General features: G+C 45.7%; 1 protein-coding gene and 1 pseudogene across 3 annotated transcripts in view; both read right to left on the reverse strand.

Moving 5' to 3' along the window:
* LOC146835265 (HORMA domain-containing protein 1-like) overlaps positions 1–26,256 on the reverse strand; it is a 1,528,718-nt gene that overhangs the window by 27,631 nt on the left and 1,474,831 nt on the right. The gene's annotated exons all lie outside the window — the stretch shown is intronic.
* On the reverse strand, positions 1,701–24,172 carry LOC146835266 (uncharacterized; annotated as a pseudogene).

The raw sequence follows: 26,256 nt of genomic DNA on the forward strand, positions 1-26,256 counted from the left end.
GCCACCCCGATCCCGATCTCCAGACAGAGTATCCAGCCAGTCCCCGGCCGCTTCGGGACGATCAAAAAAGTGTGTGCGACCTTCCACCTCCACTCGCAGCTTAGCTGGGAAGAGCATGGCGTACTTGAGGTTTAGGTCCCGAAGACGGCGCTTGACACCAAGGAAGCTCAGTCTCTGCTTCTGGACCGCAAGGGTGAAATCAGGATAAAAATTAATGTCCATATTATCAAGTCTAATCGGTCCCTGTAGTCTGGAGGATTGCAGAATAGCGTCTCTGTCCCGAAAATTAAAGATCCGGGCGATGAGAGGTCTCGGAGCGGCTCCGACCTTAGGCCTTCCCCCGGAACCCTGCGGGCCCTTTCCACAGCAAAGAATTTACTCAGCCCCCGTGGCTGGAGATGGGTAACGATCAGGTCTTCCACGAAAAGGTCCGCCGCCGCTTCCTCACGTCCCTCAGGCACCCCGATGATACGGATGTTGTTACGCCGGGCCCGACTCTCGGAGTCCTCCAGGCGACGATCCATCAGCGCACTCGCCCGAGCAAGCCGGCGCACCTCCGTTTGCAGGGCCGCCACATCTGTCGTAAGGCCCGATGCGGTGTGGGCCAAAGAATCGACTCGGTCGTTGGTCTTGGAGAGATCGGCCCTTATCAGGCCAACATCTACGAGGACCGAGTCGATCTTCTGCGCCAGTGTGTCAAAACGCTGGCCCACAGAGGCCTTCATCTCGGCGATGGCGCCCATAACATCCCGCAGAGTCAGATCCGCGGGCAGATCGGGGGCATCAGTAGGGCCCTCAGGGGACTTGCGTGGCACCTCAGGAGATCCCTTCTGGAGGGTATAGCGATCCATGCTGTTGGACTGATGGGCTGCGCCACGCCGGGTCGATTTTACCTTTGCCCGATCGCCATCTTGTTTCGTGGCCATGGTCCCAGTCTCCTGATCGCACCAGCCACGTCGTGAAGGGCGGGCAAGCCGGTCCACGGGCTCCGGGGGGGTGCCACCCCAGATCTGCGGGGCGGATCACAGCCGGCGGGCAGGCAGGGTCCCCCAGCGAGGCCACACCAACACACAAAGCCCCGTGACCCAACCTTGCATAGACAGCATGGAGGGTACGAAAGCGAAAGTGAAAGTGCGGGTTCCGCGAGCCACCAAGCCCTGCCCGCCGCTGTTATTCACTTCGTCACTGGATCGCCCCACAACGCAAATCCGGGGTTCGGCTAGGAGAAGGCCGCAAACCTCAATCGGTGTTAAAGTCGGTGTCCGAGGTCCGATTTGGAAGCGGAAAACGGGCGCCACCTCAGCTCGGGCTCACCAACACAGTCCCCTCATCTGGGACAGGATATGTTCAGGATAGTGATAGGAGGTCGCGGAGGTCCTCGGGAGCCTCGCACCTACGCGGCCATCTTGGTTGCGCGCTAGGCTCCTCAGTCCATATTCACTGTTTTTAGTGTGCATATTAATATCTTTTTCATAGGTCGCTTGATTTTTCAAATGGATTCTCAGTTATTTACTATGGATTTAATAAAAAAAGGACTCTTGGTGAAGTAATGGATGGAATGTAAGTCCAAGAGTAGAAGAAGGAAAACATCTGAAGGTAAGAAGACCCGACTTTTATTATTAATTTAAAAAATGTTCAGAAATAATCGATTGAATTAGTAGGAGTTGTTTAGGGGAAAAAAGACAAGTAAAAAAATTGTTTTAAAAGTGTAGGATGTGTGCAAGATTATCAAGGTAGTCTGAAGCCACTGTCAACGAAAATTGTTGAATTACACCCAATAGTCTTTCTGACATTTCCTTAGTTCTGGTAGAAATACATGGGTTCAGACTACCTGTTAATGATTGCGCCATTCTCATTTCTTGGAAACTTTGCTCCTTCTTCAAAATTTCCAAGAAATTGTAGAAATTAGGATGAGGTTTGCCAATTGATTTGTTGAAGGAGTTGTGCCATCCCTTTATGGCATTGTTTGTTTTTGCTCCTCCCTCTAAGCAGGTCGAGTAACAGTTCCACCAGTTCACATGGAAACGTGGTCTCCTTCTGTGACCCGACCTGCTTAGATGGCCAATCTATGTGTCTTCAAAATAATTTAGTATAGGTGCCAATTTATCTTCATTTGCCGTAAAATATTCTGATTTAGTAATTGAAGTGTAGTACTCGTCTACACTGTCAGGAGGAACAAAGCAAAGGGCAGTTAGTTTTTTTAGCTCAAACTGTAGTTTACTGTCTGATATATAATCCTCAATTAAGGATTTTTTTAAAGTTTTCGTCAATATGCCTGAGAAAAGTGAAAGAAACATCCTTGAATTTGGGACTCTGGATATGTTTTTGTTATTGTATTAATCATAGTTAATTCAAAGTCAATTTTTACTTTTCTCGGACTTTTGTTGGATGTTTTAGATTTTATCACTGATAAAAATTCAGTGTATGTTGAGGATTGTTTATCAGGGATTAAACTGTATACTAAGGGAACCACTGTATTGTTAATGTAGCGTGAATAGTGTATATTTGGGTAAATGGATAGGGCATGCTTTTTAAACGTTCCATCCATCATCCAAATATCATTGTTTTCTAGCCTTACTAGATTATGGGGTGTGCTAAAGATTAGGATTCTCTTTTGAGGGTTTTGGTTGTCATGCAATAGGAAAGGTTCATTAGAAACAGTAACAGAGAGTTCAGGTGGAATTGTTATGTCAGAGTATGTTTGGGGTGTTACTCTTTGTGGGTTACTTGTCTGCTTTTGACGTTGAATAATTCTTCTCAAATTGGGTATTGTGGGCATACTACTTGCAACATGTGGGGGAATGTGTTGTGATACCTCCCTTAAAACTGCACCACAGGGTTCATTGGAGGTGGTTGCAATATCTTTAATTTCCTTTATCCTTTCGCGAACTTCAATCTGCATTGCAGAGGCAGAGTGGTTATGGTCTGTGGTTCTTAAAACAGTGTCACCAAGAGTAACTCTTCTGCCTGTGCAATGGGTTGAGTAATATTGCACACACCTCCAATGACACCTGGGTTCAGATAGTCTCTCCTTACAATAAACATACCCACTATGGTTTAGCAGTCTGTTCCCTCTTTTTGATTGTATGTACTTAGCTTCTTTGGATGGGGTAGCAATTGTTTTCCTGAAAAGAGAAGAAATATTTTTTTTTTATTTATTCAAAATTTAGTGATATATACCTGTTTAGAGGGAAAACGACAGTATGTTTTATATAATTATTTTCACAGTTTACAATGTATGCATTTTCAAAAGCTGTTTAATGCATTTATTTTGATGTATCTATTCTTAGTTGTTTTTAAAAATAAAAATAATGCTTTATTGGGAGAGAAAAAGAGTTTAATTTGTTGTATAGAAAAATATTTCAGTTTTTCTTACCTTTTAATTAGATGTTGCAATGTTCTTTTGGTTTGGAAAATTTATTGTTGGTTTCTGTGTTTCTGAAAATAAAAATATGTTTGGTGTTTTCTTAGATATATATGGTTTAATGGTGAAGTTTCCTAGGGGGAGAAACATAGGGGCATATTCACAAGAACGTGTGATAACTACCGCAAGAGTAGCGTAATGCAACTTTTAATATCGCAGGCCATCGCGGGAAAATAACCCAGTGTCAACGTGGAATTCACAACACGGCGGTACCATGTGATAGTCCACCGACGACAATGTCCGTGATACAACCACCCCGACGGAGATAAAAACACAAACCACAACACCAGAAAACCTGCGATGAGCCCTTCCGCGATGAGGAAAGCAGGGATAAGCAGCGCGAGGGCAGCAAACTCACGTGCAATGCGGGAACAAGCACAAGAACAGGATATGGAAAATGCCACTGAACAAAATACAGCTACAGCAGAGTACCACGGATGCATGTTACCAACTGCAGAGGACAACATGCACACAACATCCAAGCACCGTGGAAGGACAGAACCCACAGGCACACCGTATGAAAGAGACCAGTGGCTGACAAATCAAAGCCGCAGGAGCGACACACCCACCGTGCAGCATACACACACAAGCAGAGGTGCACCTCGACATTGGCAATATCCCGGTACAAACAGCAACCCCTCCACAACTGAACACAGGACACAACTGGATCGGCAAATGTGCACAACCAGACACGTAACATGGATACGTAACATGACAATGCACAATTACAACCTGTAACCTGCAAATATGTTTTATTCACACATGCAGTGCAATTGGACATCTACTTCTGTCCCATGATTGCCACAGATGGACACAATGTGACATGCTCATGAGAAGTAGGTGTCAATGATGTAGTTCCTACGGGCCATTCCTGCCACAGCTGCAGTGGGATGTGGGCCACCAGCCCCATCACCATCATCATCATCCGGTACCTCAGGAACTGGGATCCATGGGACCCTCTTGCGAACACAGATGTTGTGCAACACACAATATGCAATGATCATCTTGCACACAACGTCCGGGCTGTACAGGAGCATCCCACCTGTGCAGTCCAGGCACCTGAAACGTGACTTCAAAAGGGCAAATGTGTGTTTAACGATGCCCCTGGTGCGTATGTGGGCCGCATTGTACTGCCTCAGGGCGGGTGTGTTCGGGTCCCGGAGGGGTGTCATCATCCAAGGGCAGAGTGCATATCCTTGATCACCTGTGACTCAAGTCGCACAGGTCAGTGGCCCCGGATGCACAGTGGCCGACACGGGCCCACTGCCACGGGACGCTGACCTGCGGGAGAATGGGGCAGGGTCATGAGGGCAGAGCAGTGCCTCACATGTGTCATGGCTGCATTCCGCATCTCCACGCATCAAGCTGTTGTGTGGCTGTGGTGCCATGAATTGTCTATTGGGTGCAGGGGTAGCCCAGGATGACCATGGAGTGGTGTAGTCGTGTCTGGTAGGTGGTCGTGTAGTCTGACATGTCGAATGTGGCTTGGTCACGTGTGCATCCCCACAGATGTGCCTTGTGCGTTGGTGGCTGTGGGATGTGTGGTGTGTTGATTTGGTACTTACCAACAAGCAGTCCCGTTCCATATGTGCCATCCTGGAAGCGCTGGTTGATGATGGACTGTCGGAAGATGAAGGAATTGTGCACACTGCCTGGGTAGTTGGCGACGACATTGGTGAAGAGTCCCCAGTGGTCCACTATTGTCTGTACACTGTTGGAATGCATGTGCTTTCTGTTGCGGTAGTGGTGTGCAGTATCCACAGGGGGCACAAGTGGAACATGTGTGCAGTCAATTGCCCCCTTGCTTTGTCTCCAGCTGTTCCTGCGCAGTGTTGGGGAAGTGAAGGTACTGAGGTATGAAGCTGAGGATGACATCCAGGACAGGTGTTATGAACTTTGATAGAGCTGGCTGTGAGACTCTTCCGACTCTGGCAGTTTTTGGTTGGAATGTCCCAGTGGCCTACAGGTGCAGCACAGCCAGCAGCTATGTCTGAGGTGGGATGTTAGTCCTCCACTGTGTTGGTACCGTCTGCCTGTGGGCGATGTGTGTCATGATGCGGAGAATGGTTGTACTTTTGAGCCTGTAGTGGGCAATCACTTCCGCGGGCACTAGGTCTGTGAGTGTGGTGCGTTTTCGGTAGGTCCGCTGTCTTACTCTACGCTGCCTCTGTGGTGGTCCGGGGGGGTGCGGGTCCGGGTTGGGCGGTGGCGGTCCTGGGGGTGGTGGGTGTTGTGGCCCTGTTGGGGCTCAGAGCTGCATGATGAGTAGCTCCATGGCGTAGTTTGTTCTTCAGGTATGGCTGTATGCGGGGCTCCCTTGCCTACTGCAGGTAGGCGTCCGTCTTTACACCTGTTTGAGGCAGGTGTTAAATACCTGTGGCCACCGCGGCTTATCGCCTGTTTTTGGTTCGCTTCGTAGTTCTGTCAGTTCGTTGTGAAAGTGGTGGTGTTGTTTTTTCGTGTGTTTATGCACGGGAACGCCTACTCTGCATCTCATTAGAGTTAGTTGGTGGTGTCTGCCGTGGTGTTAGATTTTGGGGCAGTTATCGTGGGAATAATGGCGATGTCTGCAGTTTGCACCTGCTTGTGAATGGGGTGTTAATTCTATCTCCAATTTTGTTGCGTTAAGGTGGAATAAATCGGAGATAAGTCCTTGTGGATATGCCCCATAGTTATTTATTTTTGTTGGCTTTTCTGTTAGGAATCTTACCTTCATAATATTGTATAGGTAGTTACTTTCTTTGATTTATGATTTTGAGTTGTTTTGTGGTCTGAAAAAATTTAAAGAAAATTATTGTTATTATATTAAAAATATCTTACATAATTTCTCTGAAATATAATAGTATATTTTTGGTTAAGGAACAACACATCAATGTTTTATAATTCTATACAATTTTTTCTTTTTTATTCAAAGAGATACATTTGTGTTTGTTTGTCAACATTTCTTATTCAAGTATAAACAATCTGTTTACCTGTTATATGTCTTTTCTGTGAGAAACAAAATTCATTTTCTTTATAATAATTTAAGTACAATTTAGAATGAAATAATGTATTAATGTGGAAATTACCTTGTAATGTTTTTCTTTTTTATGATTGTTTGTAGGTATGAAACCTGGAAAAAAAAAGATTTGAACATTATTTATAATTTGTGTTGATGATGTTTTTTATTTTGTTTCTTTTGTGTTTGTATGTTTTCTCATTTATTTGCTTGTTTTTGGTTGGTTATATTTAAGGGAATTACCTTGGTATATGCTTTTGATGATATTAAGTGGATATATATATTTCGTTGTCCAAATGTTGTTTCTGTGTTTGATGTTTGATTTTGTAGTAATCTGTATATATTTTTTAAAAAAACGAGATATCTTTAGTATGTGATGACATTTATCAGGTAGTTATGAATACAATAGCATGTTTTACAAAGATAAGTTTATGTTTTAGAAGGTTTAGGAATTTACCTTTTATAAATATACAGCATTTTTACAGTTTTACACATTATTTATATTAGGAATGGTAGCTTTATATTATCTCTATTTAGAACTATTTTAGAGGTATGCACTCTTTTGTTTAGCAATAATAATGTTAAAATATAACTATTCCGCACGTTTTTTTAAAGAAGCACCTTTTGGAGTTGGAATAGTTATTTGAACCACATCACTATCCAGCATTTTATGTGAGGTAAGCCCCCTTTGGAGTAGGAATAGTAATTTTACCATACTACTATCCTGCACCTTTTCTGAATCAAGCACCTTTTGGAGTTGGAATAGTTATTTTAACCTAAACACTGTCCAGTTTTTTCTCTGATGCAAGCACGTTTTGGAGTTGGAAGAGTTATGTTAACCTAAACACTATCCAGCATTTTCTTGAAGGCAAGCACCCTTTGGAGTAGGAATAGTAATTTTAACATACTACTATTCTGCACCTTTTCTGAATTAAACACCTTTTGGAGTTGGAATAGTTATTTCAACCTAAACACTATCCAGCATTTTCTGTGAGGCAAGCCCCCTTTGAGTAGGAATAGTAATTTTAACATACTACTATCCTGCACCCTTTCTGAATTAAACACCTTTTGGAGTTGGAATAGTTATTTTAACCTAAACACTATCCAGCATTTTCTGTGAGGCAAGCCCCCTTTGAGTAGGAATAGTAATTTTAACATACTACTATCCTGCACCTTTTCTGAATTAAACACCTTTTGGAGTTGGAATAGTTATTTTAACCTAAACACTATCCAGCATTTTTCTGAGGCAAGCACCCTTTGGAGTAGGAATAGTAATTTTAACATACTACTATCCTGCACCTTTTCTGAATCAATCACCATTTGGAGTTGGAATAGTTATTTTAACCTAAACACTAGCCAGCATTTTCTCAGAGGCAAGCAGCCTTTGGAGTAAGAATAGTAATTTTAACATACTACTATCCTGCACCTTTTCTGAATTAAACACCTTTTGGATTTGGAATAGTTATTTAAACCTAAACACTATCCAGCATTTTCTGTGAGGCAAGCAGCCTTTGGAGTAGGAATAGGTATTTTCCCCTAAACACTATTCAGCATTTTCTTTGAGGCAAGCACCCTTTGGAGTAGGAATAGTAATTTTAACATACTACTATTCTGCACCTTTTCTGAAGCAAGCACATTTTTGGAGTTGGAATAGTTATTTAAACCTAAACACTATCCTGCATTTTGTGTGAGCGAAGCAATGTTTGGAGTAGAAATAGCAATTTTGATATAGTACTAGTTTGCATTGTTTTATGAAGGTAGCACTATTCGGAGTTGGAATACTAATTTAAAGTTCAACACTATTTACCAATTTTTCTGAGGTAAGTTCCTTTTGGAATTTGAAGAGTAATTATAAAATATCACTATATTGCATTTTTTCTCAAAACAACAAACTTTGGAGTTAGAATAGTAATTTAAATGCTAACATTTTCCTGCATTTTCTCTGAGGCAAGCAGACTATCTATTAGTAAATGTTTTTTAACCATACCACTATTATGCATTTTTTGTAAACCAAGCAAGTTTTGGAGTTGGAATAGTTATTTAAACAAAACAATTATTCAGTATTTTAAGTGATGAATACACTTTTAGATGTAAGAATAGTAATTTTAATCTTCCACTATCCTGCACCTTACTTGTGGAAACCATGTTTTTGCATTGATATAGTCATTTAAAGTCGTACTTTATAACATTAGTTAGACAGAAACACTATTTTAACTTGGAATATATTTTGTAAAGTGAAAAATAATTATTATTTTTGTTGGTGGAGTATCGTTTGTTTTAGAAATATTTAGTATAAACCCACTATTATATATTTCTTTAGAAACGAGAAAAAAAATATGTCACTTACATTATATATATTGTCCCAAAAAGAATATTTAAAAAACTTTGGGCACCATTACGATGGCGGGCGGTCACCATAACGGCATGCGGGGCCAGCCGCCCCACCAGGGGTGCGGCGGTCCCGGTGTGTCTATTATGATGCACCTGCCACACTGGCGGGCGCATCCCGCATATTTTACATTGCGGCGGGCGGTGCTGCAAGCAGCACCCACCGCGATGTAAAAACTGCATGTTGTGCAATTGCATGCACAACTGACAGGCACCGGGCGGTGCCTGCCACCATGTGCATGCAAATGTCAGGGGTACCATGGGTACCCCCAAGTGCACCCCCTACCCCCCCCAACACCCCAGAAGCCCACAACGTACCCCCAACACAGAAGACCGCATACCTTTCCATGGCGGCATCGCCGCCATGGAAAGGCCAATTGCCGTCATCATCATAATATGGATGGGGTGTCTTGCAGACACCGCCACCATATTATACATGTTTTCCACCCAGTCGACGAGTCGAATGGAGGAAAAGCGGCGGACGGTCTTTGCGTCCGCCGCGGACCCAACCCCAGCCATCCTAATATGGTGGGGTTTTTTTAGGTAGGGACGGCGGGTGGATCGCCCCCGCCGGGCCAGCGGTGGCTACCGCCGGCCTGGTGCGGGCGATCCGCCCGCCATCCTAATGAGGCCCTTTGTTGGAGTTTGTAAAGTTTTGTAACAAACTCAAAAAAAAGATAATATGTTTGATTTTAGTATATTTGCGTCTCTACAAATTATTAAGTAGTTATACATTTCTTTAGTTTGTACTTACTTCGCGTTTTGGATGGCTTTCTTCGATGATTATATTTTGGAGTGTGTAATCCCGCGTGCAGTCTCTGGTAATCAGGTAACTGCAGTTTTTAAAATGGTGGATGGCTCCTTTTATACGTTTTGTTGTGTTGAATGTTATTTGAAAGTAAAATATGTTTTGTGTATGATTTTTCTTTGTGTTTTTAATGGTGTGTAAGAATGTAAATAATTATTTTTTTATGTTATCTTTCGTAATGTTTTGTTTTGGTATGTTTTAACATCCGTTTTGGCTGTTTCCGGGTCAAAGTAATTTCAATGAAAGAGTTGTAGGACTTTTGTTTGTCGGCATTTGAAAACAGTATTTTTCTTTTATGTTGATATTAGTTGTGTTTTATTGTGTTTTTCGCATGGGAAGCTTTGCTATTTTTTTTGGTAGTTTACTTCGTCAAATAAATTATAATCATTTTAGTGTATTTGTTTTGTTATTAAATCAGATTTTTTTTATTGTTGGATAAATGTGCATGATGGTAAAATATTTTTACATATATTATTTTGTATTAATTTAGTTTTACATTTATTTGATATGTGTTTTATATATTTGGGTAATGTTTAGTATAATTATATTTAAAAAAAAATATATTTAGTGTAAAACAATACTCTAGTATTAATGTTGTTACTCGAGTACTGGTTTTTCGGGGGGTAGTGTTTATCGAAGCAATATATAAAAAAATGTTAATATAAATAAATTATTATAAATAAATATTATTAAACACGAGTATTTATTTTAGTACTCAAGTATTCATTTTAATGCCTAGGTATTAATTTAAAATAACTATGTATTAATACACTTCCCCACCCAAAACCCCTATTTTCCCTAAATCCCGCTACAGGGGTTTATTATACAAATAAAAAAGAAAATGTGTTGTTAAAGTGTGCATTGTGGTAGTATGCGTTGTAATGGATTATACAATGTACCATACTATATTTGTGTTGTAATGGTATGCGTAGTAAAAACTTGCAATGTAATGTCAGTTGCGTTGTAAAAGTTGCGTTGTAAAAGCATGTGTTGTATTTGTTTGCGTTGTAACGTCATATATTCAAACAGGAATGCACCATATTTCATAAATAACATTCCAGCCCTTTCACATTGGCATAGGGCAGATCAGCAAGAAGACTTGCAGTGCTGCTCTACACCAATTCCTCAAAAATAAGGCCCTTTGTTTTTAGCTACACCTTGGACTAAACCTCCACGCCCACTGACCTTTGGTTTGCTAAACACCATTTGATATTATTTTCTCACAATAAAAATTATTTGTTGTGGGAATTTGGAGCGTGTATGTTGTCAATAGTTGTCGAGGATGAGGAGTACCAGGTTCTCGAAATTTTTGTCAGAAAGGGGTCCTTACGCCTAAAAAAGTTTGATAAGAGGGTCTTGGCATCAAAAAGTTTAAAGACCTCTGCTCTAGAGGGTAATCCGTCAAGTTGTGTTGATCCCATTGTGGAGGTGGTGGTGGGAGGTAAGCAGCTAAATCTTCTAGTAGACTCTGGAGCGAGAATTACCCTGATAACACAAAAGTTGTTTGAAGAGACTTGGGATGACAGACATTTGTTTCCTCCAGATCATGCTCCTGTCTCTTATGAAGGCCGCAAGATCGAATGACTGGGGTTCTTAGAAGATTAAATGTGTTTTAAAGTGAGGAAAATCAAGGGAAAGATTTATGTAGCTGTCAACACTAGAGTGGTCCCAGCAAAGTTTGTTTGGCATGATATTGAAACCAAGGACAAAGGAACAAGTCCTTGCTGTCAATTGTGATGATTGCGGCACTAAGTGGAAGGAAAGGTTTCCTATTATCTTTGGAGATGAGTTAAGTAAGATAAGCAGTTTCAAGCATAAGATTATCATGAAGGAAGGTGCTATACCCATTAAGCGTAAATTAAGGGGTGTTCCGCTCAGCATTAGGGAGGACTTAAATAAAGAATTGGAGTCTCTTTGTGCCAAAGGGATTATTGAACCAACGGAATCTCCCTTATGGTTTTCGCCTCTTGTAGTTGCCTGGAAGAGGTGTGGACAGCTGCGAGTTTGTGTGGATCTTAGGTCTTTTAACCCCTTCGATGCTCATGACGGAATGGTTCCGTCATGAGCATCGGTGCCCCTGTGCTCATGACGGAACCATTCCGTCATGAGGCTAGGGGCACGAAATCCCTCTGCTGCAGACAGCATTTCTATTTAATCCCTTTGACCTTGGGAGCTGGGGAAGAGCTTCCCCAGCTCCCCAGGCCCCCTCCCTGGTTTCTGTGCAATGAAGATCAGCGCGCACGTCGCGCTGTCTTCATTGCACAGAAACCGAAAATGAAATGAACCTTTAGGCTCATTTCAGTTTCACTTTGTATGTGCTCAGGGAGCTATCTCAGCCCCCCGGGCACGTAGAAAGACGGGAGAGGTATCATTGGAAAGGGAAGAATCTCCCCAGTGGATCCCTGTTTGGGGATCGCCCCAGGAGGGCGATCCCCAAGCAGGGATCCACCCACTAGACACCAGGGAGGGGGGAGCGACCCCTTAGGCAAGGGCTTTTGCTCCCCCCAAATATTTTTAGTGTCATTTAGTCTTTTTGCCCCCCTGGGGGGCAGATGGGGGCAGTAGCCCCCAATCTGCCCCCCCGGGGGGGCAAAAAGCCCACTAGACACCAGGGATATTTACTTTGCGCACATCATTTATTAGAGTGGGGGCTGCTCATGAAGGGCATGTACATGCCCCCACCCCGCATAATGTACAGCCTTTCTGCCCCCCCTGGGGGCAGTTGGAGGCAGTAGCCCCGTATCTGCCCCCCGGGGGCAGAAAGCCCACTATACGCCAGGAATTAATTTTTTCTTATAATTTGTGGTGGGGGCTGCCCAATATGGGCATGCCCATGCCCCCACCCAACCTCCGCAAAAATGACAGCCTTTCTGCCCCCCCGGGGGGCATTAGCCCCAAATCTGCCCCCCCAGGGGGGCAAAAAACCCGGTAGACACCAGGGATTTTTTAGGCAAATTTTAAATAGGGTGGGGGCATTGGCATGCCTGTTTTGGGCAGCCCCCACCCTAATTAAAATTTGCCCAAAAAACTCCCTGGTGTCTTGTGGACTTTCTGCCCCCCCTGGCGGGCAGATGGGGGCATTAGCCCCCAATCTGCCCCGCCGGGGGGCAAAAAGCCCACAAGACACCAGGGATTTTTGGGGGGCAAATTTGAATTAGGGTGGGGTCTCCCAAAACGGGCATGCCCATGCCCCCACCCGCAAAAATAACAGCCTTCCTGCCCCCCTTGGGGGGCAGATGGGACAGTAGCCCCCAATCGGCCCCCCGGAGGGGCAAAAAGCCCACTAGACGCCAGGGATTTTTTTGGCAAATTTTAATTAGGTTGGGGGCATTGGCATGCGCGTTTTAGGCAGCCCCCACCCTAATTAAAATTTTTCCAAAAAACTCCCTGGCGTCTAGTGGACTGTCTGTCCCCCTGGGGGGCAGATGGGGCCATTAGCCGCCAATCTGCCATGCCGGGGGGAACAAAAAGCCCACTAGATGCCAGGGTTTTTTTGGGGGCAAATTTGAATTATGGTGGGGGCTCCAAAAACGGGCATACCCATGCCCCCACCCCCTCCTCCCCAAAAATAACAGCCTTCCTGCGCCCCTGTGGGGCAGATGGGGCAGTAGCACCCAATCTGCCCCCCCAGGGGGGCAAAAAGTACACTAGACGCCAGGGATTTTTTAGGCAAATTTTAATTAAGGTGGGGACATTGGCATGCCCGTTTTGGGCAGCCCCCAACCTAATAAAAATTTGCCCAAAAACCTCCCTGGCATCTAATGGACTTTCGGGGCTTTAGCCGCCAATCTGCCCCACCGGGGGGGCAAAAGCCCACTAGACGCCAGGGATTTTTTGGGGGCAAATTTGTATTAGGGTGGGGGGTCCCAAAAAGGGCATGTCCATGCCCCCACCCCCACAAAAAGTATAGCCTTCCTGCCCCCCTGGGGGCAGATGGGACAGTAGCCCCAGTCTGCCACCCCGGGGGGCAAAATGCCCACTAGACGCCAGGGATTTTTTGAGGCAAATTTTCATTAGGGTGGGGGCATTGGCATACCTGTTTTGGGCAGCCCCCACCCTAATTAAAATTTGCCCCAAAAACTCCCTGGCATCTAGTGGACTTTTTGCCTCCTCTGGGGGGCAGATGGGGGCATCAGCCCCCAATCTGCCCTGTTGGAGGGGTAAAAAGCCCACTAGATGCCAGGGATTATTTTGGAGCAAATTTTAATTAGGTTGGGGGTTGGCCAAAACTGACATGCCCATGCCCCCACCCCCTTCCTGCAAAAGTTACAGCCTTCCTGCCCCCCGTGGGGGACAGAAGGGGCAGTAGCCCCCAATCTGCCCCCCGGGGGGCAAAAAGCCTACTAGACGCCAGAGATTTTTCGGCGAAAATTTTAATTAGGGTGGGGGCATTGGCATGCCCGTTTTGGGCAACCCCCATCCTAATTAAAATTTACCCAAAAAACTCTCTGGTGCCTAGTGGACTTTCTGCCTCCCCTGGGGGGCAGATGGGGGCATTAGCCCCCAATGTGCCCCACCGGGAGGGCCAAAAGCCCACTAGATGCCAGGGAGTTTTTTGGGGAAAATTTTAATTAGGGTGGGGGCATTGGCATACCCGTTTTGGGCAGCCCCCACCCTAATTAAAATTTGCCCCTAAAACTCCCTGGCGTCTAGTGGACTTTCTGCCTCCTCTGGGGTGCAGATGGGGGCATCAGCCCCCAATCTGCCTTGTTGGAGGGGTAAAAAGCCCACTAGACACCAGGCATTATTTTGGGGCAAATTTTAATTAGGTTGGGGGTTGGCCAAAACTGACATGCCCATGCCCCCACCCCCTCCCTGCAAAAGTTATAGCCTTCCTGCCCCCTGTGGGGGACAGATGGGGCAGTAGCCCCCAATCTGCCCCCCCAGGGGGCAAAAAGCCTACTAGACGCCAGAGATTTTTCGGGGAAAATTTTAATTAGGGTGTGTGTTGCCCAAAACGGCCATGCCCATGCCCCCACCCGCTCCCCACAAAAATTACAGCCTTCCTTCCCCCCGGGGGACAGATGGGGCAGTAGCCCCCAATCTGCCCCCCGGGGGGCAAAAAGCCTACTAGACGCCAGAGATTTTGCGGAGAAAATTTTAATTAGGGTGGGGGCATTGGCATGCCCGTTTTGGGCAACCCCCACCCTAATTAAAATTTACCCAAAAAACTCTCTGGTGCCTAGTGGGCTTTCTGCCTCCCCTGGGGGGCAGATGGGGGCATTAGCCCCCAATGTGCCCCACCGGGAGGGCCAAAAGCCCACTAGACGCCAGGGATTTTTTTAGGCAAATTTTAATTAGGGTGGGGGCATTGGCATACCCGTTTTGGGCAGCCCCCACCCTAATTAAAATTTGCCCCTAAAACTCCCTGGCGTCTAGTGGACTTTCTGCCTCCTCTGGGGGGCAGATGGGGGCATCAGCCCCCAATCTGCCCTGTTGGAGGGGTAAAAAGCCCACTAGACACCAGGCATTATTTTGGGGCAAATTTTAATTAGGTTGGGGGTTGGCCAAAACTGACATGCCCATGCCCCCACCCCCTCCCTGCAAATGTTACAGCCTTCCTGCCCCCTGTGGGGGACAGATGGGGCAGTAGCCCCCAATTTGCCCCCCCGGGGAACAAAAAGCCTACTAGACGCCAGAGATTTTTCGGGGAAAATTTTAATTAGGGTGGGGGCATTGGCATGCCCGTTTTGGGCAACCCCCACCCTAATTAAAATTTACCCAAAAAACTCTCTGGTGCCTAGTGGACTTTCTGCCTCCCCTGGGGGGCAAAAAGCCCACTAGACGCCAGGGAGTTTTTTGGGGAAAATTTTAATTAGGGTGGGGGTTGCCCAAAACGGCCATGCCCATGCCCCCACCCCCTCCCCGCAAAAATTACAGCCTTCCTGCCCCCCGGGGGACAGATGGGGCAGTAGTCCCCAATCTGCCCCTCCGGGGGGGCAAAAAGCCCACTAGACGCCAGGGATTTTTTTAGGCAAATTTTAATTAGGGTGGGGGCATTGGCATGCCCGTTTTAAACAGCCCCCACCCTAATTAAAATTTGCCCAAAAAAATCCCTGGCATCTAGTGGACTTTCTGCCCCCCCGGGGGGGCAGATAGGGGCAGTAGCCCTCAATCTGCCCCCCTTGGGGGGCAAAAAGCCCACTGGACGCCAACGATTACGCTGGTTTTTTTATGTGTGGGAATGGGGGCTGCCCAGAATGGGCATACCAATGCCCCCACCCCCCAAAAAATAGCCACAGTGTTTCTGCCCCCCTTGGGGGCATATCGGGGCAACCCCCTCCCCCCCGATTCCCCCCCCCCCGGGTGGCAGAAAGTCAACTAGGCACAAAGTTGTTTTTAGCAATATGCCTACCTGTGGATTTATGGCCCTAGCGCAGCCATCACATAGGTAAACCTACCACACCCACACATTTCTAAAAACTAGACACCCGGGGGCTTCCAGGGAGGGAAACCTACCATACCAAAATGCCCAAGTACCCGCAGCAGGCAAGGGCTCAAAACGTTGTGAGGCGAAATCAACATTGCCAATCAAAAAATGTTTTGGGCCCTTACCTGTCGCGGGTACTTGGGCCTCCCACACAAGTGAGGCACCATTTTTACCGGGAGACCTGGGGGAATGCTGGGTGGTGGTAAATTTGTGTGAGCCCGGTGATGCCACAACTTTCCCACACCAAAATGTGTGAAAAAAGTGATTTTTTCAGCTAAAATTGAGGTTTGCAGGGGATTCTGGGTAAGGAAACGTTGGGGGATCCACGCAAGCCATACCTCCCTGGAAGCCCCCGGGTGTCTAGTTTTCAGAAATGTATGGGTTTGGTCGGATTCCCCAGATGGCCGCAGAGCACCGGGCCAAAAACCAAAGTGACCCCCCTTGCAAAACCAGGTGGTTTTGCGATAGGCCATTTTGATGTCGCCTCACTACGTTTGGGACCCTTGCCTGTCGCGGGTACTTGGGCCTCCCACACAAGTGAGGCACCATTTTTACTGGGAGACCTGGGGGAACGCTGGGTGGTGGTAAATTTGTGTGAGCCCGTTGATGCCACAACTTTCTCACACCAAAATGTGTGAAAAAAGTGATTTTTTCAGCTAAAATTGAGGTTGCCAGGGGATTCTGGGTAAGGAAACGTTGGGGGATCCACGCAAGCCATACCTCCCTGGAAGCCGCCGGGTGTCTAGTTTTCAGAAATGTGTGGGTTTGGTAGGTTTCCCTACGTGCCGGCAAAACTAAGGTTCAAAAACTACAGCTAGGCACTTTGCAAAAAAAAGGTCATTTTTTACTGCAAAATTGAGGTGTGACCACGTTGCGTTTTGCGCCGTTTCCTGTCGCGGGCACTAGGCCGAAAAGCACAAGTGAGGTACCATTTTTCTCGTAGGACTTTGGGGAACGCGGGGTGGGTGGAAATTTGTGGATCCATGCAGATTCCAGAACTTTCCATCATAGAAATGTGGGGAAAATGTGTTTTTTTTACAATTTTTTAGGTTTGCAAGGGATTCTGGGTAACAGACTCTGGTGGGAGGCACTCAAGTCACCCCATCCTGGATTCCCCTGGGTGTCTAGCTTTCAAAAATATATAGGTTTGCTAGGTTTCCCTAGGTGCCGGCAGAGCTAGGGTTAAAAAACTACAGCTAGTCACTTTGCCAAAAAAGGGTCATTTTTCACTGCAAAATTGAGGTGTGACCACGTGGCGTTTTGCGCCGTTTCCTGTCACGGGCACTAGGGCGACCCGCACAAGTGAGGTACCATTTTTCTCGTAGGACTTTGGGGAACGCGAGGTGCATGGAAATTTGTGGATCCACGCAGATTCCAGAACTTTCCATCACAGAATTGTGGGGTAAATGTGTTTTTTTGTCAATTTTTTAGGTGTGCAAGGGATTCTGGGTAACAGACCCTGGTGGGAGGCACTCAAGTCACCCCATCCTGGATTCCCCTGGGTGTCTAGTTTTCAAAAATATATAGGTTTGCTAGGTGTCCCTAGGTGCCGGCAGAGCTAGAGTTAAAAAACTACAGCTAGTCACTTTGCCAAAAAAGGGTCATTTTTCACTGCAAAAATGAGGTGTGACCACGTTGAGTTTTGCGCCGTTTCCTTTCGCGGGCACTGGGCCGACCCACACAAGCGAGGTACCATTTTTCTTGTAGGACTTTGGGGAACACGGGGTGGGTGGAAATTTGTGGATCCACGCAGATTCAAGAACTTTCCATCACAGAAATGTGGGGAAAATTTGTTTTTTTTTTACACTTTTTTAGGTTTGCAAGGGATTCTGGGTAACATACGTTGGGGGATCCACGCAAGCCATACCTCCCTGGAAGCCCCCGGGTGTCTAGTTTTCAGAAATGTATGGATTTGGTCGGATTCCCCAGATGGCCGCCGAGCACCGGGCCAAAAACCAAAGTGACCCCCCTTGCAAAACCAGGTGGTTTTGCGATAGGCCATTTTGATGTCGTCTCACTACGTTTGGGACCCTTGCCTGTCGCGGGTACTTGGGCCTCCCACACAAGTGAGGCACCATTTTTACTGGGAGACCTGGGGGAACGCTGGGTGGTGGTAAATTTGTGTGAGCCCGGTGATGTCACAACTTTCCCAAACCAAAATGTGTGAAAAAAGTGATTTTTTCAGCTAAAATTGAGGTTGCCAGGGGATTCTGGGTAAGGAAACGTTGGGGGATCCACGCAAGCCATACCTCCCTGGAAGCCGCCGGGTGTCTAGTTTTCAGAAATGTGTGGGTTTGGTAGGTTTCCCTACGTGCCGGCAAAACTAAGGTTCAAAAACTACAGCTAGGCACTTTGCAAAAAAAAGGTCATTTTTTACTGCAAAATTGAGGTGTGACCACGTTGCGTTTTGCGCCGTTTCCTGTCGCGGGCGCTAGGCCGAAAAGCACAAGTGAGGTACCATTTTTCTCGTAGGACTTTGGGGAACGCGGGGTAGGTGGAAATTTGTGGATCCATGCAGATTCCAGAACTTTCCATCATAGAAATGTGGGGAAAATGTGTTTTTTTTTACAATTTTTAAGGTTTGCAAGGGATTCTGGGTAACAGACTCTGGTGGGAGGCACTCAAGTCACCCCATCCTGGATTTCCCTGGGTGTCTAGTTTTAAAAAATATATAGGTTTGCTAGGTTTCCCTAGGTGCCGGCAGAGCTAGGGTTAAAAAACTACAGCTAGTCACTTTGCCAAAAAAGGGTCATTTTTCACTGCAAAATTGAGGTGTGACCACGTGGCGTTTTGCGCCGTTTCCTGTCACGGGCACTAGGGCGACCCGCACAAGTGAGGTACCATTTTTCTCGTAGGACTTTGGGGGACGCGGGGTGGGTGGAAATTCGTGGATCCACGTAGATTCTAGAACTTTCCATCATAGAAATGTGGTTTTTTTGACAATTTTTTAGGTTTGCAAGGGATTCTGAGTAACAGACCCTGGTGGGAGGCACTCAAGTCACCCCATCCTGGATTTCCCTGGGTGTCTAGTTTTAAAAAATATATAGGTTTGCTAGGTTTCTCTAGGTGCCGGCAGAGCTAGGGTTAAAAAACTACAGCTAGTCACTTTGCCAAAAAAGGGTCATTTTTCACTGCAAAATTGAGGTGTGACCACGTGGCGTTTTGCGCCGTTTCCTGTCACGAGCACTAGGGCGACCCGCACAAGTGAGGTACCATTTTTCTCGTAGGACTTTGGGGAACGCGAGGTGCATGGAAATTTGTGGATCCACGCAGATTTCAGAACTTTCCATCACAGAAATGTGGGGAAAATGTGTTTTTTTTGACAATTTTTTACGTTTGCAAGGGATTCTGGGTAACAGACCCTGGTGGGAGGCACTCAAGTCACCCCATCCAGGATTCCCCTGGGTGTCTAGTTTTCAGAAATATATAGGTTTGCTAGGTTTCCCTAGGTGCCGGCAGAGCTAGGGTTTAAAAACTACAGCTAGGCACTTTGCAAAAAAAGGGTCATTTTTCACTGCAAAATTGAGGTGTGACCACGTTGCGTTTTGCGCCATTTCCTCTCACGGGCACTAGGCCGACCCTCACAAGTGAGGTACCATTTTTCTCGTAGGACTTTGGGGAACACGGGGTGGGTGGAAATTTGTGGATCCACGCACATTCCAGAACTTTCCATCACAGAAATGTGGGGAAAATGTGTTTGTTTTGACAATTTTTTACGTTTGCAAGGGATTCTGGGTAACAGACCCTGGTGGGAGGCACTCAAGTCACCCCATCCTGGATTCCCCTGGGTGTCTAGTTTTCAGAAATATATAGGTTTGCTAGGTTTCCCTAGGTGCCGGCAGAGCTAGGGTTCAAAAACTACAGCTAGGCACTTTGCAAAAAAAGGTCATTTTTCACTGCAAAATTAAGGTGTGACCACATTGCGTTTTGCGCCGTTTCCTGTCACAGGCACTAGGCCGACCCGCACAAGTGAGGTACCATTTTTCTCGTAGGTCTTTGGGGAACGCGGGGTGGGTGGAAATTTGTGGATCCACGCAGATTCCGGAACTTTTCACCACAGAAATGTGGGGAAAATGTGTTTTTTTTGTCAATTTTTTAGGTTTGCAAGGGATTCTGGGTAACAGATCTTGGTGGGAGGCAGTCAAGTCACCCCATCCTGGATTCCCCTGGGTGTCTAGTTTTAAAAAATGTATAGGTTTGCAAGGTTTCGCAAGGTGCCGGCAGAGTTAGGGTTCAAAAACTACAGCTAGACTCTTCGCTAAAAATGTGTAAATTTTCATTGTGAAAATGTGGTGTGTTCACGTTAGGTTTTGAGCCACTTCCTGTCGTGGGCACTATGCCTACCAACACAAGTGAGGTACCATTTTGATCGGGAGACTTAGGGTAGTTCAGATTTGTAAAGCAACTGTTATTACCTATTGATTTTTGATGCATTTCTCCCTTTCAAATGAAATACATTGTGTAAAAAAAAAGTAATTTTGAAAAATGACCAATAATTCTCATGCTAGTATGAGTATTCCCAATTTCGGAAAATGTGCAAATATGCACTGTTTCTAAACTCTGTAATTTGTTCCCATTTCAGAAATACATAAGTGTCTTTCATACCGATTTTTCCATGTATACATTTTCCCACAATAATTGCTATATACCCGGAACATAATAAAAAACCATTACAAAATGCTGCTCAGTTTTTTACTCTGGGTTCGTTGGGCTCTTGGTGAACCTACAAGTCCTATATATCCCCACAACCAGGAAGGTCCAGCGTATGTAACGGTATATTGCTTTCAAAGAGATGTCATAATTAGAAGAAGTTACAGGTGAAAACGTTGACTCAAGAAGCTGCTTTTTTCAACTAATTTTTAATTTTTCCTATATTTAACTGGTAGTTTCTATAAAGAAACCTTGATGGATCTACACAAATGACCCCTTGCTGAATTCAGAATGTTGTCTACGTTTCAAAAATGCATAGCTTTCCAGGATCCATTATTGCTTTTGTACCCATTTCTACCATTAACTGGAAGGAGGTTGAAAGCACAAAAAATAGCAAAAATAGGGTATGTCCCAGAAAAATGCCAAAACTGTGTAAAAAATGTTGGTTTTCTGACAAAATTCTGTCATTCCCTAAACGCTGGAGAAATGGTGATTTCAGCCCCACAAACCCTTTTTTGATACCATTTGCAGAGAAAAACCCAGACGCTTTCATTTGCAGCCCGTATTTCCCATTTTTCACAAAAAAAACTAAATTTTGCAGTATTTTGACTAATTTCTGGGAACCCTCTAGTAGAATCCACATTCCCTGGGTACCTTTAGAATCCCCATGATGTTGGAAGAAATGGACGCAAATTTGGCGTGGATACCTAATGTGGTCAAAAAGTTACAGGGGCCTAAGCGCGCACTACCCCAAATAGCCCAAAAAAGGCTTAGCACAGGAGGGGAAAAGGCCTAGCAGCGAAGGGGTTAACAAAGAGATCTGGGTAGATTTGCATCCCTTACCCAAAATAAGTGATGTGTTCACTTTTTTAAAGGGTGCCAAGTGTTTTACCAAGTTAGATTTGGCCACTGCTTATCACCAGATTGAACTGCATCTGGAATCTCATCACCTGACTTCCTTCACATCTCCTTTGGGCACGTTTCAGTACTGCTGCATGCCCTTTGGACTGGCTTTGGTGGCCTCAGTGTTTCATAGAGTAGTGTTCAATCTCCTCAAGGTTATCAGTGGAGTTCTTGTTTTTCAAGACAATGTCCCATTATTTGCGAAAGATGCTACAGCACATAATAATAATAATAATAATACAGAAGCTTATAGAGCGCGACAGCTACCCCAAACAGGGGCGTCCCGGCGCTAAAAACAACAGGCACTAGCAACAGACAAAGAGGGTAGAGAGCCACCTCAAATGTATTAATCTGACTTAAACAGCCAGGTCTTCAAGGCCTTCCGGAAGCCAAGTTCTGTGTTAGCCTGACGAAGGTGGCCTGGCAGGAAGTTCCAAAGTGTGGCTGCTCTAACTGTGAAGGTTCTACCACCCAGGCGAGCTTTCCTAAAGTGGGAAGAATGTAGAAGGTTTTAGGAGTTTGAGCGCAGCGCGCGGGACTGTTTGTAGGGGCGCAATCTATCTTCCAGATAGCTCGGACATTTTCCACTTAGAGCCCTGTAGGCCAGGGTCATAGCCTTAAATATGATTCTCTTCTCTACTGGCAACCAGTGGAGTTTCAGAAGGTGCGGAGAGACATGGTCTCGAAAAGGCAAACGTCAGACCAGTCTCGCAGCCGCGTTCTGTACCATCTGGAGTCGATGAATCGCATATTTGGGAAGACCAAGGTACAGGGCATTAGCATAGTCCAGCCTCGAGGTAACTGTAGCATGAACTACTGTTTTACGGCAGTCTTCAGGTAAGCAGTGCAGAATTTTCCTTAGGTTTTTTAATTTGCTGAAGCAAGTAGCTGAGACTTGCTGAATTTGAGCTGAGAGGGAGAGATCTGTCTCCTATCTCACCCCTAAGTTCCGGATGCATTTGGCGGGGGAGGGAGGTGGACCCATTTCCACCGGCCACCACAACTCTGCATCAGGGACACAGCCCTGACCGAAGAACAATACCTCGGTCTTCCCTGCGTTCAGTTTTAATTTGTTTGCATTCATCCATACCGTAATATCACATAACCAGCCTTTAAAGTTCTTAAAGGCCTCCACCGTCTGCTCTTTAAAAGAGAAAAACAGCTGTGTGTCATCAGCATAGGAAATCGCTTTAACACCCCAATTGGCGATCAAAGAAAAGAGCGGGGCGAGGTATAGGTTGAAGAGTAGGGGGCTCAGGGCAGAACCCTGTGGGACACCACACCATAGCTGTTTCGGAGCGGACTCATATGGCTTAAGGGCAACCCTCTGAGTGCGGCCACTCAAATAAGATGTCAGCCAGGACAGAACCTTACCCCAAAGCCCGCGGCATGTAACCTCTGGATCAGTATGGAATGGTCCACGGTATCAAACGCCGCAGACAGATCCAGAAGCACCAACATTGCCAAATCGCCTGAGTCCAGAGCCCATCTAACTGACTCAGCAACCTCAAAGAGCGCGGTCTCTGTACTGAAACCGGCCCTGAAACCTGATTGTGTGTCATGCAGGGCCCCTCTAAGCTCGATGAAAGAGGTCAGCTGATGTTGCACCAATTTCTCCAACATTTTGCCTGGGGCGGAGAGTAGGGAAATGGGTCGGAGATTGCTGAGGTCGTCCGGATCACCATTTGGTTTTTTTCTTAATGGCAGAAGAGTTGCATGCTTCCAGGTATCCGGGAAGATGCCCATGTCCAGCGAAGAGTTCCATAACTGCAGTAGTGTATCCGCCAGGGGGGCAGATATTATTTTCCATAGTTTGGGTGGACAAGGATCGTCAGGAGCGCCTGAGCGGCATCTCTGGATGACAGCTAGAGCTTCCGATGATTGTATTGGCGTGAAATTGACAAGCCCGGGGGCCCCTAGCGCGATTGGAGAACTGTTCATCGCCGTAGTAGGCTCCGATGGTATAAAGGAGTCATAGACCTTTAAGATTTTGTTTTCAAAGTGATTCGCTATTTTGCCACACAAGGCTGGGGTGGGGCTAACTTTGGTCTCCAACGCCTTGGGGTTAAAAAAGGATTGAACTACTTTAAAAACCTCGCGGCCGGAGTGGTCAGCATTCTGGATGCAATTAATAAAGTGATCTCTCATGGCTGCTATTATGTCCCTATGGTAGTCTTTTAGTGCTTTTTTGTAGGATGCCTTGGTAGATTCGCTATAACTCACTCTCCACTGGCGTTCCAGTCTTTTGCACTTGCTTTTTGTGGCTTTAAGGGCACATGAGAACCACGCGGCAGTCGGGGACAGTCTCGTAGATTTGGCTACTGTAACCGGCGCCACCGCGTCTACTGCAGAGGCAATCCATTGATGAATGGAGACTGCGTCTGCATTTGGGTCAGAAGATAGGTGGGGACGAGTGTCCTGCAAGACCGTGCTTAAGTCTGCCTCATTCAAGTTTTTCCAATTTCTCTTTAGCGTCCAGCGGAAGCCTTCCGCTTGCCCTCCATTTAGCAGGGTAAAGCCAAAAGGGATCAGATAATGGGCAGACCACGTTAAAGGGACTGGACTCTCCATCTCTAACTCAGTAAGGGAGGTAAATACTAAATCTAAGGTGTGTCCTGCTATGTGCGTGGGGGAAAAGACCTGTTGAGTGAGGTTAGCGCCAGCCAAGGCAGATATAAGTTGGCCTGCTTGTACGCAGTTAGCAACGTCCGCATATACATTAAAATCTCCAAGAGCCAGAAAATTAGTGTACTTTACTGATTTTTGGGCAATCAGACTGCATAGGTTCAGCAGAGCCGTTTTAGCACAGTCGGGGGGGTCTATAAATAAGGATGCCAGCAAGGGCAAAAGACGGATTGAATTGGATACAAAAATTAAGACCTTCGATGCCCAGCTCAACCAGTGTGTCCGAGGACGTCATCTCCCATGAGTCCTTGAGGATGATAGCCACCCCTCCCCCTCTTTTCCCGCCCTCAGCATGGAAGAAGTTAAAGCCAGACGTTATAGCTAGTGCAATTGAAGTAACCAAGTCCGGTGAAAGCCAGGTTTCTGTCAAAAACAGTAGGTCCCATATACCATCGTTAAGAACAGACCACACCTCCGTGTCATGCCTGACCAAAGATCTGCAATTAATCAGGCAGGCTTTAATTTTCACCTTGCGCTCCTTCGAGAACCCCCGGGGACCAGATTGTCTTGTGTTAGACATTTTTGCTAGAAAGGGTGTGGTGTTAAAAGCTGAGAAATGCAAATTCAATTGCTCTGAGGTAGAATATCTAGGTCATTTGATTTCAGGGGAAGGTATCAGCCCCAGACAAGGTCTAGTTGATGCAATTGTAGGTGCTCCTTCTCCCTCAGACAAAACCTGTGTGCATTTTATTCCAAGTTTATTCCCAATTTTGACACTATTGTTCGCCCCATCACCAATTTGTTAAAAAAAGGGGTCAAGTTTGATTGGGATGAGGATTGTGTTGTGGTGTTTACTCATATCAACTCCATGTGGAAAGATAGCAAAGTCCTTTGACCCTGATTATGTTTGCTGTATCACCGTCGATGCAAGCCAAGTCGGACTTGGAGCTATTCGCACACAAAAGGTTGACGGGGTGGAAAACACTATCATGGTTGCCTCAGGTGTACTTGAAGAAACGGAGTTACAATATTCTGTAATTGAGAGGGAACTGTTAGCATGTGCATGGACCATAGAAAAGTTTAGACCTTATGTGTGGGGATGGAGATTTTTGTTACAAACTGATCACAAGCCTCTTGTCAGCATTTTAGGGGGTGGTTTGACCAAGTGTTGCACTCCCAGAATTCTGAGGATGATTTCCAAACTACTTCAATACCAGTTTGATGTTTCTGGGATTACAGGAGGTAAAAATGGAAGTGCTGATTTCTTTTCTTGCTTTCTTTTGGGTGGTGTTGAAGGTGATGATTTACTGTTGGGAGATTTTCTTGAGGAGGATTTTGAGGATTGTTTGTTTGCCACTGTGGAAATTCAAGAGCTCACCATGTGTTCAGAGACAGAATGGGTGAGTGCTTTTAATGAAGACCAGATATTACAACAGGTGTGAAGTCTGGCTGGCCCCGAAAAACAGTTTTATCTCTTCAGCTTCAACCCTATCGCAAGGTAGAGGATGGGATCTCTTTAGAAGATGGGCAAAAATGGAAAAAAAGGTGAGGTAGGGTTTAAGAAGCAACACAGGAGAGCACAATATTTCGCGCACGGAATTCATAGTGCACAACACAGATTTGTTATTAGGAGGAGTCTAAATGATAATCATAATCATCAGATACACTTTTCAAGTCAGAACAGAATGATAGATCGAATAAGGTATGCACTGCTGGATAAAACTTATGATGGGTCTTAATGAATTGTAGGATTGCTACCATTAATATCTGTGGACTCAACGACCCAGGTAAGAGACTTAGGGTGGCGGCATTACTTAGGACACTTAAGCTGGATTTGGTTTGTCTTCAAGAAACCCATGTTGAAGCATCCAAGGGTTATCTATTGGACCACCTAGGATTTGCGGTATTAGCAAATACAAAGCAAGGGACCAAGCATAGGGGAGTGGCTGTACTAGGAAGATCCACCGATGTGGAGGTGATAAGTAAAAAGGAAGATCAATGGGGGAGGTGGGTAATAGTCGAAATAAAAT

This window comes from Triturus cristatus, chromosome 4_2 (assembly GCF_964204655.1).
Source record: "Triturus cristatus chromosome 4_2, aTriCri1.1, whole genome shotgun sequence".
Taxonomy (NCBI): domain Eukaryota; kingdom Metazoa; phylum Chordata; class Amphibia; order Caudata; family Salamandridae; genus Triturus; species Triturus cristatus.